Source organism: Oncorhynchus mykiss, chromosome 19 (assembly GCF_057628025.1).
Source record: "Oncorhynchus mykiss isolate SJ-2025 chromosome 19, ASM5762802v1, whole genome shotgun sequence".
NCBI classification, from domain to species: domain Eukaryota; kingdom Metazoa; phylum Chordata; class Actinopteri; order Salmoniformes; family Salmonidae; genus Oncorhynchus; species Oncorhynchus mykiss.
The window spans coordinates 11,805,163-11,817,806 of record NC_143040.1 but is presented as its reverse complement, the minus strand read 5'-3'; the positions used below and the strand labels follow the sequence as shown (position 1 = coordinate 11,817,806).

The following is a 12,644-nucleotide window of genomic DNA, read 5'->3' as shown; positions in this document are numbered from 1 at the left end:
ACTCTGTTCCTCTCAGATGGAACCCTGGACTCTAACTCTGTTCCTCTCAGATGGAACCCTGGACTCTAACTCTGTTCCTCTCAGATGGAACCCTGGACTCTAACTCTGTTCCTCTCAGATGGAACCCTGGACTCTAACTCTGTTCCTCTCAGATGGAACCCTGGACTCTAACTCTGTTCCTCTCAGATGGAACCCTGGACTCTAACTCTGTTCCTCTCAGATGGAACCCTGGACTCTAACTCTGTTCCTCTCAGATGGAACCCTGGACTCTAACTCTGTTCCTCTCAGATGGAACCCTGGACTCTAACTCTGTTCCTCTCAGATGGAACCCTGGACTCTAACTCTGTTCCTCTCAGATGGAACCCTGGACTCTAACTCTGTTCCTCTCAGATGGAACCCTGGACTCTAACTCTGTTCCTCTCAGATGGAACCCTGGACTCTAACTCTGTTCCTCTCAGATGGAACCCTGGACTCTAACTCTGTTCCTCTCAGATGGAACCCTGGACTCTAACTCTGTTCCTCTCAGATGGAACCCTGGACTCTAACTCTGTTCCTCTCAGATGGAACCCTGGACTCTAACTCTGTTTCTCTCAAATGGAACCCTGTACAGCTGCTTCCTCGTAAGTTGGTGTTGACGCAGGATGCGGCAGAGTGTCGACATACTGACACGGTTGATATTATGGAATGTTGTGTGATCTGCCATGATTTGCTCTCGTAGTTGATGTAGGCGGATGGTGTTGTTTACCAACACTAGACTGACAATGGCCAGTTCCTGTTGATGGTGAACAGACGTTGCCTTCCACCCTCAGGAGGTCGTCTGGCAGTTCTCTAGAAAATGCAACAATATGATGTCATTGGTTAGGTTATTTTTTACATACTGTACTGTCATACTGCACACAGTAACATCACAACTGTATTACATGTAATTCACAGCACTATACCTGAGGAGCATAGACCTAACATTGTAGGACTACATTCTATTGTTCTGGGATGCAGAATGATGTACAACGACTACATAGGTACAGTCTAGTGTAGAACGTTGAAGACATACTTGTTCTCCAGTCTAAATGTCAGTATTATGGATGCTACCGTGTAGCGACTCCGGTTGGGCTGGACTCTCCGCCTCCCTCATCGTCAGGCCATGATTTATGACATGGTCCACCAAAGTGGCCCTAATGTTGTCTGAAATATGTCTCCGTCTATTGCCTGGTCCCCTTCTTTATTCTTGTCTTCGTCGTCATCCTCTTTCTCTTCCTCTACCTCTTCCTCTCACTCTTACTGCCTCCATGTTTGCAAAGTTCTCAAAAAAGAGGTGAGCTAACCTGAGGTCTATTTGTAGTGCTGAGGCTCAGACTAATTGGTGTTCAATTACTGTAGAAGTGTGTGTGTGTGTGTGTGTGTGTGTGTGTGTGTGTGTGTGTGGGTGCTGCCAATTTCAGGTATGTTTCGCATTTTAGAATAGAAGTGTTTTCCCAATGATTGCAAGAGATTTCATTCTTGAACGAAGTGTCTAATGTAACAAACAGTGTGTAGTGTTTTGCAAGTGTGTTGCAGAATTCCAAACAAAGTGCAAAGCAGAAAATGTGTTTTGTTTTGGTGCCTTTGTTTAATGGGGTGTTAAGGTTTTCATGCTTTTGTCTGAGCATTCACTTTCAGTGTGTCAGCAATCGGCAAAAACTGTAAACAGAATATCCAGTGTTTGTTAAGAGAGAGGGTGGGGGGGGGGGGGGGAGGAGGGAGATGTTTGGAGAGAGGGAGATAGATGGGGGAGGGATGATCATTGCACTCTTGATTTCTAAGAAAAGGGTTTTCATTGATACACTCAAACACAAACCACACACGTACACACATTCAGCCAATCAAGAATTAGCTGATTAGAAATCCCAGGTGTGTTCGAGAATTGACGACCTGCGGATAACGGAATCATCAACACAACTGATCGATTGTTCAATCATCTGTTTATCCTCCGACTTTGTGCGGCTTGTGGATGGAGAGAATGCATGCTCTGGTAGATTGGAGGTGAAGTCCAATCATTCCTGGGCCTCAGTGTGTGAAGCTGACTTTGACTGGCAAGATGCAGAGGTAGTTTGTCAGGAGCTTCTCTGTCCAGATTTCAGGGCAGTTCATGTACCCCTCTCTCTCTCTCTCTCTGACTCTCTATCTCTCTCACACACATTATTTCTCTCTTTGTCTTACTCTCTCTCTCTCTCTCTCTCTGACTCTCTATCTCTCTCACACACATTATTTCTCTCTGTCTTACTCTCTCTCTGACTCTCTATCTCTCTCACACACATTATTTCTCTCTTTGTCTTACTCTCTCTCTCTGACTCTCTCTCTCTCACACACATTATTTCTCTCTTTGTTTTACTCTCTCTCTCTCTCTCTCTCTCTGACTCTCTATCTCTCTCACACACATTATTTCTCTCTTTGTCTTACTCTCTCTCTCTCTCTCTGACTCTCTATCTCTCTCACACACATTATTTCTCTCTTTGTCTTACTCTCTCTCTATCTCTCTCACACACGTTATTTCTCTCTTTGTCTTACTCTCTCTCTCTCTCTCTGACTCTCTATCTCTCTCACACACATTATTTCTCTCTTTGTCTTACTCTCTCTCTCTCTCTCTCTCTCTCTCTCTGACTCTCTATCTCTCTCACACACATTATTTATCTCTTTGTCTTACTCTCTCTCTCTTTCTCTCTCTCTGACTCTCTATCTCTCACACACATTATTTCTCTCTTTGTCTTACTCTCTCTCTCTCTCTCTCTGACTCTCTATCTCTCTCACACACATTATTTCTCTCTTTGTCTTACTCTCTCTCTCTCTCTGACTCTCTATCTCTCTCACACACATTATTTCTCTCTTTGTATTACTCTCTCTCTCTCTCTCTCTCTCTGACTCTCTATCTCTCTCACACACATTATTTATCTCTTTGTCTTACTCTCTCTCTTTCTCTCTCTGACTCTCTATCTCTCTCACACACATTATTTCTCTCTTTGTCTTACTCTCTCTCTCTCCCTCTGACTCTATCTCTCTCACACACATTATTTCTCTCTTTGTCTTACTCTCTCTCTCTCTGACTCTCTATCTCTCTCACACACATTATTTCTCTCTTTGTCTTACTCTCTCTCTCTCTCTCTCTCTGACTCTCTATCTCTCTCACACACATTATTTCTCTCTTTGTCTTACTCTCTCTCTCTCTCTGACTCTCTATCTCTCACACACATTATTTCTCCCTGTCTTACTCTCTCTCTCTCTCTCTCTCTGACTCTATCTCTCTCACACACATTATTTCTCTCTTTGTCTTACTCTCTCTCTCTCTCTGACTCTCTATCTCTCTCACACACATTATTTCTCTCTTTGTCTTTCTCTCTCTCTCTCTCTCTCTGTCTAGCCACACTACTCAGTCTGTTGCAGGGAGGGAGTAGGTGTGCAGGGAAAGTGGATTTACATAATTTAGGCGGGGCCACAATAGCGGGCCCTGACTGGGACATCAACGAAGCAACTGTGGTGTGCAGACAGCTGGACTGTGGTTCTGCAGTTTCAGCAACACGAGGCAGTTACTTTGGCAGAGGATCTGGATTAGTCACACAGATGTATTTTTCACGCAGAGGATCTGGATCAGTCACACAGATGTATTTTTCACGCAGAGGATCTGGATCAGTCACACAGATGTATTTTTCATGCAGAGGATCTGGATCAGTCACACAGATGTATTTTTCACACAGAGGATCTGGATCAGTCACACAGATGTATTTTTCACACAGAGGATCTGGATCAGTCACACATATGTATTTTTCACGCAGAGGATCTGGATCAGTCACACAGATGTATTTTTCATGCAGAGGATCAGAGTCTGAACTGCGTCGATGCCCATACTCATACGCCGGCTTCGGAAGCTTTTCTCACGGCGAAGGCGATGCCGGCGTGGTCTGTTCAGGTAAGACTTGTTGGTTAGATGCTGTGGAGTTGTTTGTCTTTTCACTGAGTCACTCTTGTTGTACATGATGTAATGGCTTTCTGAAGTGAGGAGGAGAAGTTTCCATTGATAGGACATTTCCAGACTCTTTTCAGGTTTCAGGTTCTAGCATTGTATTGATACTCGGGGAAACATATTTGGTTTGTGTGTTTGACTATTTCTGTGATAGTTTGGCTCCATTTAACACTATCAGAGAAACTGCTCTATTGCATTAAATGATGACTAATTAATCAAATAGAAATCCTCAATTATAATGAACTGCTATTGTATTTAAAAGTCCATAAGTTGCTGTAGGCCCTTCATCTTTGAAATAGAATAACAATAAACCTCATAAACAGGGCAGGTATCTATTTGTGTTGCTCTGTGAGGGAGGGTGTTATTAATCACTTCCACTTACTTCCACATCAATGATGTCATCACAAGTCAAGAGTCAGGTAAACAAAATATTTATGCAAAGAGGTTGAATATGAACTAGTTGGGAGATGGACTGTCATGGTGTGTGTGTGTGTGTGTGTGCGCGCGTCCATTTGTGTGTGCTTGTGTGTGTGTGTGTATTGAGATTACTTTCAGTAAACAGTAGTCTCCTGGTGCTGTCTCTTTAGGTCAGTAGGTGTCAACAGAGAGCTGGATAGCGGTGCGTGGATGGGTTGCCCCTGCATCCCAGGAGGGAGGGCTGCTGGCAGAGAGAGGGGAGAGCAGCCCAGAAGACAGGAGGAAGAGGACGAGTAGGAGGCAAGTCTTTGAACACACTGCCCAAGATCAGGTTACACACACACACATCTTCAGAATAAGCTATTTAAGATATAGGTCATTTCCACTTAGTAATTTCCACAAAATGAGGAAATGGACATTAGTCGGGGTGGAGGGGAGGGGAGGGGGGGGGGGTGATGCATTTCTAACCTTTTAATATCTCTCCAGTTTGTCCACATACACACAGATTTTCAGAATAATCAATGTAAAGATATAGGTAATTTCCACAGTTCTGAGTACAGTATGTCCTGAGTCATTTCCTGTATATAAAACCCTGATACTAGCTGGGACTGGTGGGGGTGTGAGAAAGAAAGGTGGAGTAGAGAAAATGTATATGATGGAGAAAAAAAATGATACGTGATTTTAATTTAATATTTTGGCAACTTTCTCATCGATATTTACTCATAATTATTTTATTGAATTACAGATTTGTACACATGTTGCAGTTTAGTGCTGCTTTGCATAACTAATGTATCCAATATCCCATAACCTGTGTTTTTACGAATTTATGGGTGTGTCACAAATGTCACCCTATTTTGACCAGTGCAGTATGTATGGAAAGTGCACTAAAATCAAAAATTGATTGATGTAGAAAATAATTAATGCTTGTGTAAATAATATATATATATATATATGTGTGTGTGTGTGTGTGTTTGTATAAAAAAAAAGTGTATGTTATCAGTGCATAGTACACACATATGGGTTTGTACAAGTGCAAGACTGATTCAGCTACTGTAAATTGTACATTTTCAGATTTTAAATGTTCTCATTAGTATTTACTTTAATATTGATGTTACTAGTTTTTGTTTTTTATATTAGCTACAGATGATAGTAACTACCACTACAGTAACTACTACATAGGACATTCTGTATGTGATACTATGCATTGGGGTGGCAGGGTAGCCTAGTGGTTAGAGCGGTGGACTAGTTCAAATCCCTGAGCTGACAAGGTGCAAATCTGGCGTTCTGTCCCTGAACAGGCAGTGTTCCTAGGCCGTCATTGAAAATAAGAATTTGTTCTTAACTGACTTGCCTAGATAAAAAAAATTATCCTGAATGCTTTGCTTATATTCATTGATTGGCCTATGTGGTAAATAAAAGGTCATTGATGTTACAGAAAACATTTAACTCATTCAGAAAACTAAAACTTTGATTCGTGTGTATTGTATTTTTTATCAAATAAACCACCTTACTTTACAACGCATGCTGGTGTTGGGTAATGCGCAACAAATGGTAATTACGGTAAAGAACCCAACCCCTATCCTGTGTGTGTGCTCGTCATCTCGCACTCAGGGAAGGGAAAATAGGAAAACTGTCGGGAAGGAAGAGCAGTGAACACACCTATTATCTATTCTAGATTGGTCCTAAAAGAGTGCACAGTCGAGGGGGGCTAAGCTAGTCACTTTCTGCGTTAGTTTACCCATGTGTGTGTAATCTAGGTAAAGCTATTTGCTGAATAGGGGAAATTCGACTTCACTACTCGGTCGTGCAGTGGGCTAAGAACGCCCAGAATTGGAGTTGCAACAGCAGCAGTTGGAAATCTGAGTCTGTTTCGATAGGCCTGGATCCCTGTTCAAACAACGCCTGGGGACTTGCATGAAAACAACAAAAGAACCACCCGAAATTGGTAATTCAGTACATTGTTTTTCAATCGTTTGATTTAAGTGTCTGAACGAATACAAAAAAATAGTTAACGTTAGCTAGTTAGCAAGCGGTCGCTAGCGGTGTTGTAGTTTGGTTAGCTAACGTTAGATGTCTACAGTTAGCGAATTTGTAGCTTAGCTATAATATAGCTACTGTATTCGGCTGTATTTGTTTTGCACTCATTGCACCACTGTCCAATAATAGCGACTTGCTTAGTTACCTATTAATAAGCTAACATTAGCGTAAAACAATCGTCGTCAGCTTGCTAAGTTAGTTAGCTCGTTGGCTGGTTTGCTAGCAGAAACTAACGTTTGCTTGAGAGCGAGTGTGACGTTTGTCACCTAGTTAACGTTACCCAACTAGCAATTGAGTTATGTGAAGTTTACAAAATTGTCTACCTAACAAGCATTTTATGGATTTAAGTTCCATGTATTTCACAGACTCCCGGCAGACAGTAAGTTGGCCACACTGTAGTCGTTAGGTCAAAGCCCGTCGGCAGAGTGAGCTACCAGATACTCCTCGTACACGGACGTTGGGCCGCTCACGAAATATGAGTCAAAGTCCACGTTAATCATTTTATCATAGGTCTCTTTTACCTCACCATCATGTGTAGATGGAGTTTTTGCTGTCATTCCCTCCCCCCGTCGTGCTGTTAATGTGTAGCAGTGGTGTAGCGTTAATTACTCTAGTGAGAAGTTGTTCTCGACTAGCCAAGGTAGCTAACTAACGTTACATTGTTAATGAAGTGTTTGCTCTGTACTAAACTTTATCTCCTGTCATATTTGTCATATCGAGATGTATGTGTTGGAAGTCATGAAACAGCTGCAAAGTGTACTAACGACTACTGTAACATTACACGGCTGTGTACAGTAATAATTGTCCAACACCATCCGTGTTTTTTTTCTTCTCCTTTTCTGTTATGAAGGGGTGGCTCCCTCTTTTATGTCTTGGATTTCTTTGATATATTCACAATGAGAGGAAGGTAGAAAGGGGGGCGGGAGAGGAAGAGAATAACCTGTTTTGTGGGTCTTGGCCACGTTTTGGAATAGGATGGGTTTACATAGTCATTTAGCAGAAGCTCTTATCCAGAGTGTCTTACAAGGGGGCACATTGTCATATTTTTCATCTGGTCGGCTCGGGATTTGGACCAGCGACCTTTTGGTTTCTGGCCCAACACTCCTATCCGCTAGGCTACCTGCCAATGGGTGGGGTAGAGTCAGGCGTGGTTGTTTCATTTGCACTCTCATGGTATGTAGAAAGACTTCAGAGTCCAACGGCGATGCCGTTGCCACCTTCTCAGTTCACACTATTTCAATTTATATTGTATGCTACAGTTCCATGGTTTGTCGCTCCTCACCACCAGTATCTATTGATCAAAAAGAGCACCGTACAAATACACATGTCAAACTATCTTAGCTGTCTGCTGGGGGGTTCCAACGCAACACAGCCAAATGTTTGACATTCGTCAACATTGACCAGTTGAAATTTGGGAGAAGGAGAGGGAACGCGTTAGTACATGCTCTCTTTTCAGTAGTAGTAGGTTACTTCACTCCTTTGCCAAATTGAACACTTCTCATTTTTACCCTCAAATGTAATTTGTGAGATGACTCTGTCGTTGAGTTCATACTGGAAGTTATTTCAAAGTGACTTGAGAGTTGTAGCCTAGCAATGTAGTAGCCTAGCTCCAGCACACAGGCGGTGATTTTTATGCCAGGAGTATCATTTATGATCCTCTTTAATGACAGCATTTCAGGTCACGCTATGGGTGTGGCCCAGACACACGGACCTCTGCTTTTACTGTATTTGCACCTTCCTAGGTTTGGTGCTACACCTGAGATGTGTTTATTTGATCTGTTAACTTGGTGTTAAAAAAAAATACAATAATTTGCCAGTGGTTTTCAGAGTGAACATGTCAGCCATTTCATTTCCTGGTCACCTTTACTGGTTGTGCATGACTCCACTCTACCTGTATGTAAACAACGGGTGTGGCCATTTCACATTCTCTTCCCTCCATATATTTGATTGAGCATGACATCACACTGCTGTGTATATGACTCCCTTTTCCCCAGTCAAAGAATTAACATGGCTAATGTTTTACTGTTACTTGGAAACTCTGTCTTGCACTGCTCAATGTGCCTCTACTGTGTGTCTGTGTCGGAGGCCACCATACTCTGGCTAGTATTTAGTTTGCCTGCGGGGAGTGTTACATAGGCGGAAGTCTAGGACTGGCACTGGTGGTGTTTGGACTGAGGCCAAGGTTAAAACACACACACCAACTGCCCGTCTCTGTCGTCAGCCATTCAAATGTGTCTGAGTCAGGAGCACCAGTACAGGGACCAGACCACAACAAGACTTTACCACACAGCAGCGATGACACTCAGTAAAACACTGGGGAATCAAGTTTGTGTGTGGTCTAGAGGTCGGCCGATTAATCGGAGTGGCCGATTTAATTAGGGCCGATTTCAAGTTTTCATAACAATTGGAAATCTGTATTTTTGGGCGCCGATTTGACGCTTAAAAAATTATTATTATTTTTAGACCTTTTTATTTAACTAGGCAAGTCAGTTAAGAACACATTCTTATTTTCAATGACGACCTAGGAACAGTGGGTTAACTGCCTCGTTCAGGGGCAGAACGACAGATTTCCACCTTGTCAGCTCGGGGGATCCAATCTGGCAACCTTACAGTTAACTAGTCCAACGCAATAACGACCTGCCTCTCTCGTTGCACTCCACAAGGAGACTGCCTGTTACGCGAATGCAGTAAGCCAGGGTAAGTTGCTAGCTAGCATTAAACTTATCTTATAAAAAACAATCAATCATAATCACTAGTTAACTACACATGGTTGATGATATTACTAGATATTATCTAGCGTGTCCTGCGTTGCATATAATCTGACTGAGCATACAAGCATCTAAGTATCTGACTGAGCGGTGGTAGGCAGAAGCAGGCGCGTAAACATTAATTAAACAGGACTTTCGTGTGTTTTGCCAGCAGCTCTTCGTTGTGCGTCAAGCATTGCGCTGTTTAGGACTTCAAGCCTATCAACTCCTGAGATGAGGCTGGTGTAACCGAAGTGAAATGGCTAGCTAGTTAGCATGCGCTGATAGCATTTCAAACGTCACTCGCTCTGAGCCTTGGGGTGGTTGTTTCCCTTGCTCTGCATGGGTAACGCTGCTTCGATGGTGGCTGTTGTGTTGCTGGTTCGAGCCCAGGGAGGAGCGAGGAGAGGGACGGAAGCTATACTGTTACACTGGCAATACTAAAGTGCCTATAAGAACATCTAATAGTCAAAGGTTAAGGAAAGACAAATGGTATAGCGGTAAATAGTCCTATAACAACTACAACCTAAAACTTCATACCTGGGAATATTGAAGACTCATGTTAAAAGGAACCACCAGCTTTCATATGTTCTCATGTTCTGAGCAAGGAACTGAAACGTTAGCTTTCTTAACATGGCACATATTGCACTTTTACTTTCTTCTCCAACACTTTGTTTTTGCATTATTTAAACCAAATTGAACATGTTTCATTATTTATTTGAGGCTAAATTTATTTTATTGATGTATTATATTAAGTTAAAATAAGTGTTCATTCAGTATTGTTGTACTTGTCATTTTTACAAATAAATAAATAAAAATCGTCTGATTAATCGGTATCGGCCTTTTTGGTCCTCCAATAATCGGTACCAGTATCGGAGTTGAAAAATCATAATCGGTCGACCTCTAGTGTGGTCCTTGCATATTACTACCTAATCACTATAAGACTATTATTTCCATGTAGTATGGAAACATACTGATCAGGCCTCATGTCAGTGGAAGCTAACTGCTACTGATTGAGATTACTTCTGTATCTGGAGATTTAACTAGTCACGCTGAGACTTTAAAAAAAAAATTTTTTTAGAAAATGTTTTTTATAATATTTTTTTCAGATGTGGTTTATTTTTTATATATTTTTTTACTCATATTTTACCAGGTAAGTTGACTGAGAACATGCTCTCATTTACAGCAACAGCCTGGAGAGAGGGTGAATAAGCCAATTGGAAGCTGGGGATTATTAGGTGACAGTGATGGTATGAGGGGTCAGATTTGGAATTTAGCCAGGACACTGGGGTTAACACCCCTTACGACAATTGCCATGAGATCTTTAGTGACCACAGAGAGTCAGGACACACGTTTAACGTCCCGTCCACAAGCCTGCACCCTACACAGGGCAATGTCCCCAATCACTGCCCTGGGGAATTGGGATATTTTATTTTAGACCAGAGGAAAGAGTGCCTCCTACTGGCCCTCCAACACCACTTCCAACAGCATCTTGTCTCCCATCCAGGGACTGACCAGGACTAACCCTGCTTAGCTTCAGGGGCAAGCCAGCATTGGGATACAGGGTGGTATGCTGCTGGCATTGATCTAGAGCAGTTAGTGGTATTTACCTACAATCCTACATGCATGTGTTGACTGAGAATGCATCATGCACATTGGTGGGTTAGTTTTGTGTGTGAGAACTGTGTAGGGTCGGGAGCAGTAAATGGCTTCGCTGTCTAATACCCATGCTATCCCATCAGTGGACACACAGGATTCACCACTGGGCTAACTGCTTTAATAATGGAGGGGCTAACGATGGCCTCACCTGCACTTAAGGCCTGCACTGGACTTGTTAGAAACATCAGCATTATGGTGATGAAGCCTGATGCTCAGAGATCTCCATATATGCATACAGCCTAGGCTAGATACTTTGTTCTCCTTGAAATGGGCAATGATTTCCACAGCCTGTAAGTAACGTACTATAACACAGAAACACAACACCACAGTACAGCCATACATGGCGGCAAGCAAATCTTTAGGTTGACTCAGCGTGATATCTCTGCTGTCTCATTCAACAGCCTTTAGGGTGACTGAGCCTAATATCACTGCTGTCTGTTTCAATAGCTGTCGTGTGTGTGTGTCTTAGAATACACTCTACAAAGAACCTAGAATCCTAGTCAACTGATTACTGGTGTCACCTTCAGTCTTTCAACAGCTGATAGTCTAGAAAGAACCTCGAATCCTAGCCAACTGGTCACCTTCAGTCTCTTTCAACAGCTGATAGAAATATCCTAGAACCCTACCTGGCATGCTGAGTGAGGTTAAAATTACCGCCTGTCTGAACGCAGCCCTAGAATCCTAGAAATCTGGCACATGATTTTAGGGGCATGCCCATTTGGCTTCAAAAGGTGTTCACTCTGCCAGGGCACCAAGGCCATCTGCCAGGGCAGTGTTTTTTTTAAAGAAACTCAGTCAGGCTTCCAACTTACACTTAAAAGTTGTAATAGTAGAATGCACAAGGTGAAATTTCGATATTGGGTAGTACATCATCAGGTATCCTCTTGTCATGTCAGTCATTGCATACCTCAAAGAGCTATTTATAACTAGTCCATGTAATCTGTATTTTAGCTCATATCACATGAATAGACATTAGACATGGCAAAATGTATAGAATTGCAAGAAAATGAGCAATATAACAATGTTATCTGCACCCAATGACAAAATGTGAATAATTGCAGAAAATAAGCTTTAAACCAGCAACATTTTCTCTCCTCCAACAAGCAGGGTGCAAATAGTTTGTGTCATGAACATTAAATTCTCTGGCAACAGCTCTGATGGACAATCCTGCAGTTTGCATGCCAATTGCACACTCCCTCAAAACCTGAGACATCTGTGGCAATGTGTTGTGACAAAACTGCACATTTTAGCGGCCTTTTAGTGCCCCCAGCACAAGGTGCACCTGTGTAATGATCATGCTGTTTAATCAGCTTCTTGATATGCGACACCTGTCAGGTGGATGGATTATTTTGGCAAAGGAGAAATGTTCACTAACAGAGATGTACATTTCTTTTGAGAAATAAGCTTTTTGTGCTTACGGAAGATTTCTGTTGTCTTTTTATTTCAGCTTATGAAACATGGGACCAACATTTTATGTTGCGTTTTTATTCACTCTACATACATACACACACACGTTGTTACGTTACAGCCTTATTCTAAAAGGTATTAAATAAAAACATTCCTCAGCAACCTACACACAACCTACACAACCTACACACAATACCCCATAATGACAAAGTGAAAACTGGTTTTTAGACAGTTTTGCAACAACAAAAAATATATAATACAGAAATATATTATTTACATAAGTATTCAGACCCTTTGCTCTGAGACTTGAAATTGAGCTCAGGTGTATCCTGTTTCCATTGATCATCCTTGAGATGTTTCTTCAACGTGATTGGAGTCCACCTGTG

General features: G+C 42.1%; 1 protein-coding gene across 12 annotated transcripts in view; it reads left to right on the top strand.

The window, feature by feature from the left end:
- Window positions 1-5,526: 5,526 nt before the first annotated feature.
- The window catches only part of LOC110497211 (catenin delta-1), a 53,564-nt gene continuing 46,446 nt past the window's right edge, over window positions 5,527-12,644 (top strand). For 6 of the 12 annotated variants that reach the window (XM_090210067.1, XM_090210063.1, XM_090210065.1 and 3 more), the window contains exon 1: window positions 5,527-6,353. The gene's annotated coding sequence lies outside the window, so the exon portion shown is untranslated. The remainder of the gene's footprint in view (window positions 6,354-12,644) is intronic. The other 6 variants (XM_090210061.1, XM_090210056.1, XM_090210058.1 and 3 more) reach the window with 2 other exon arrangements.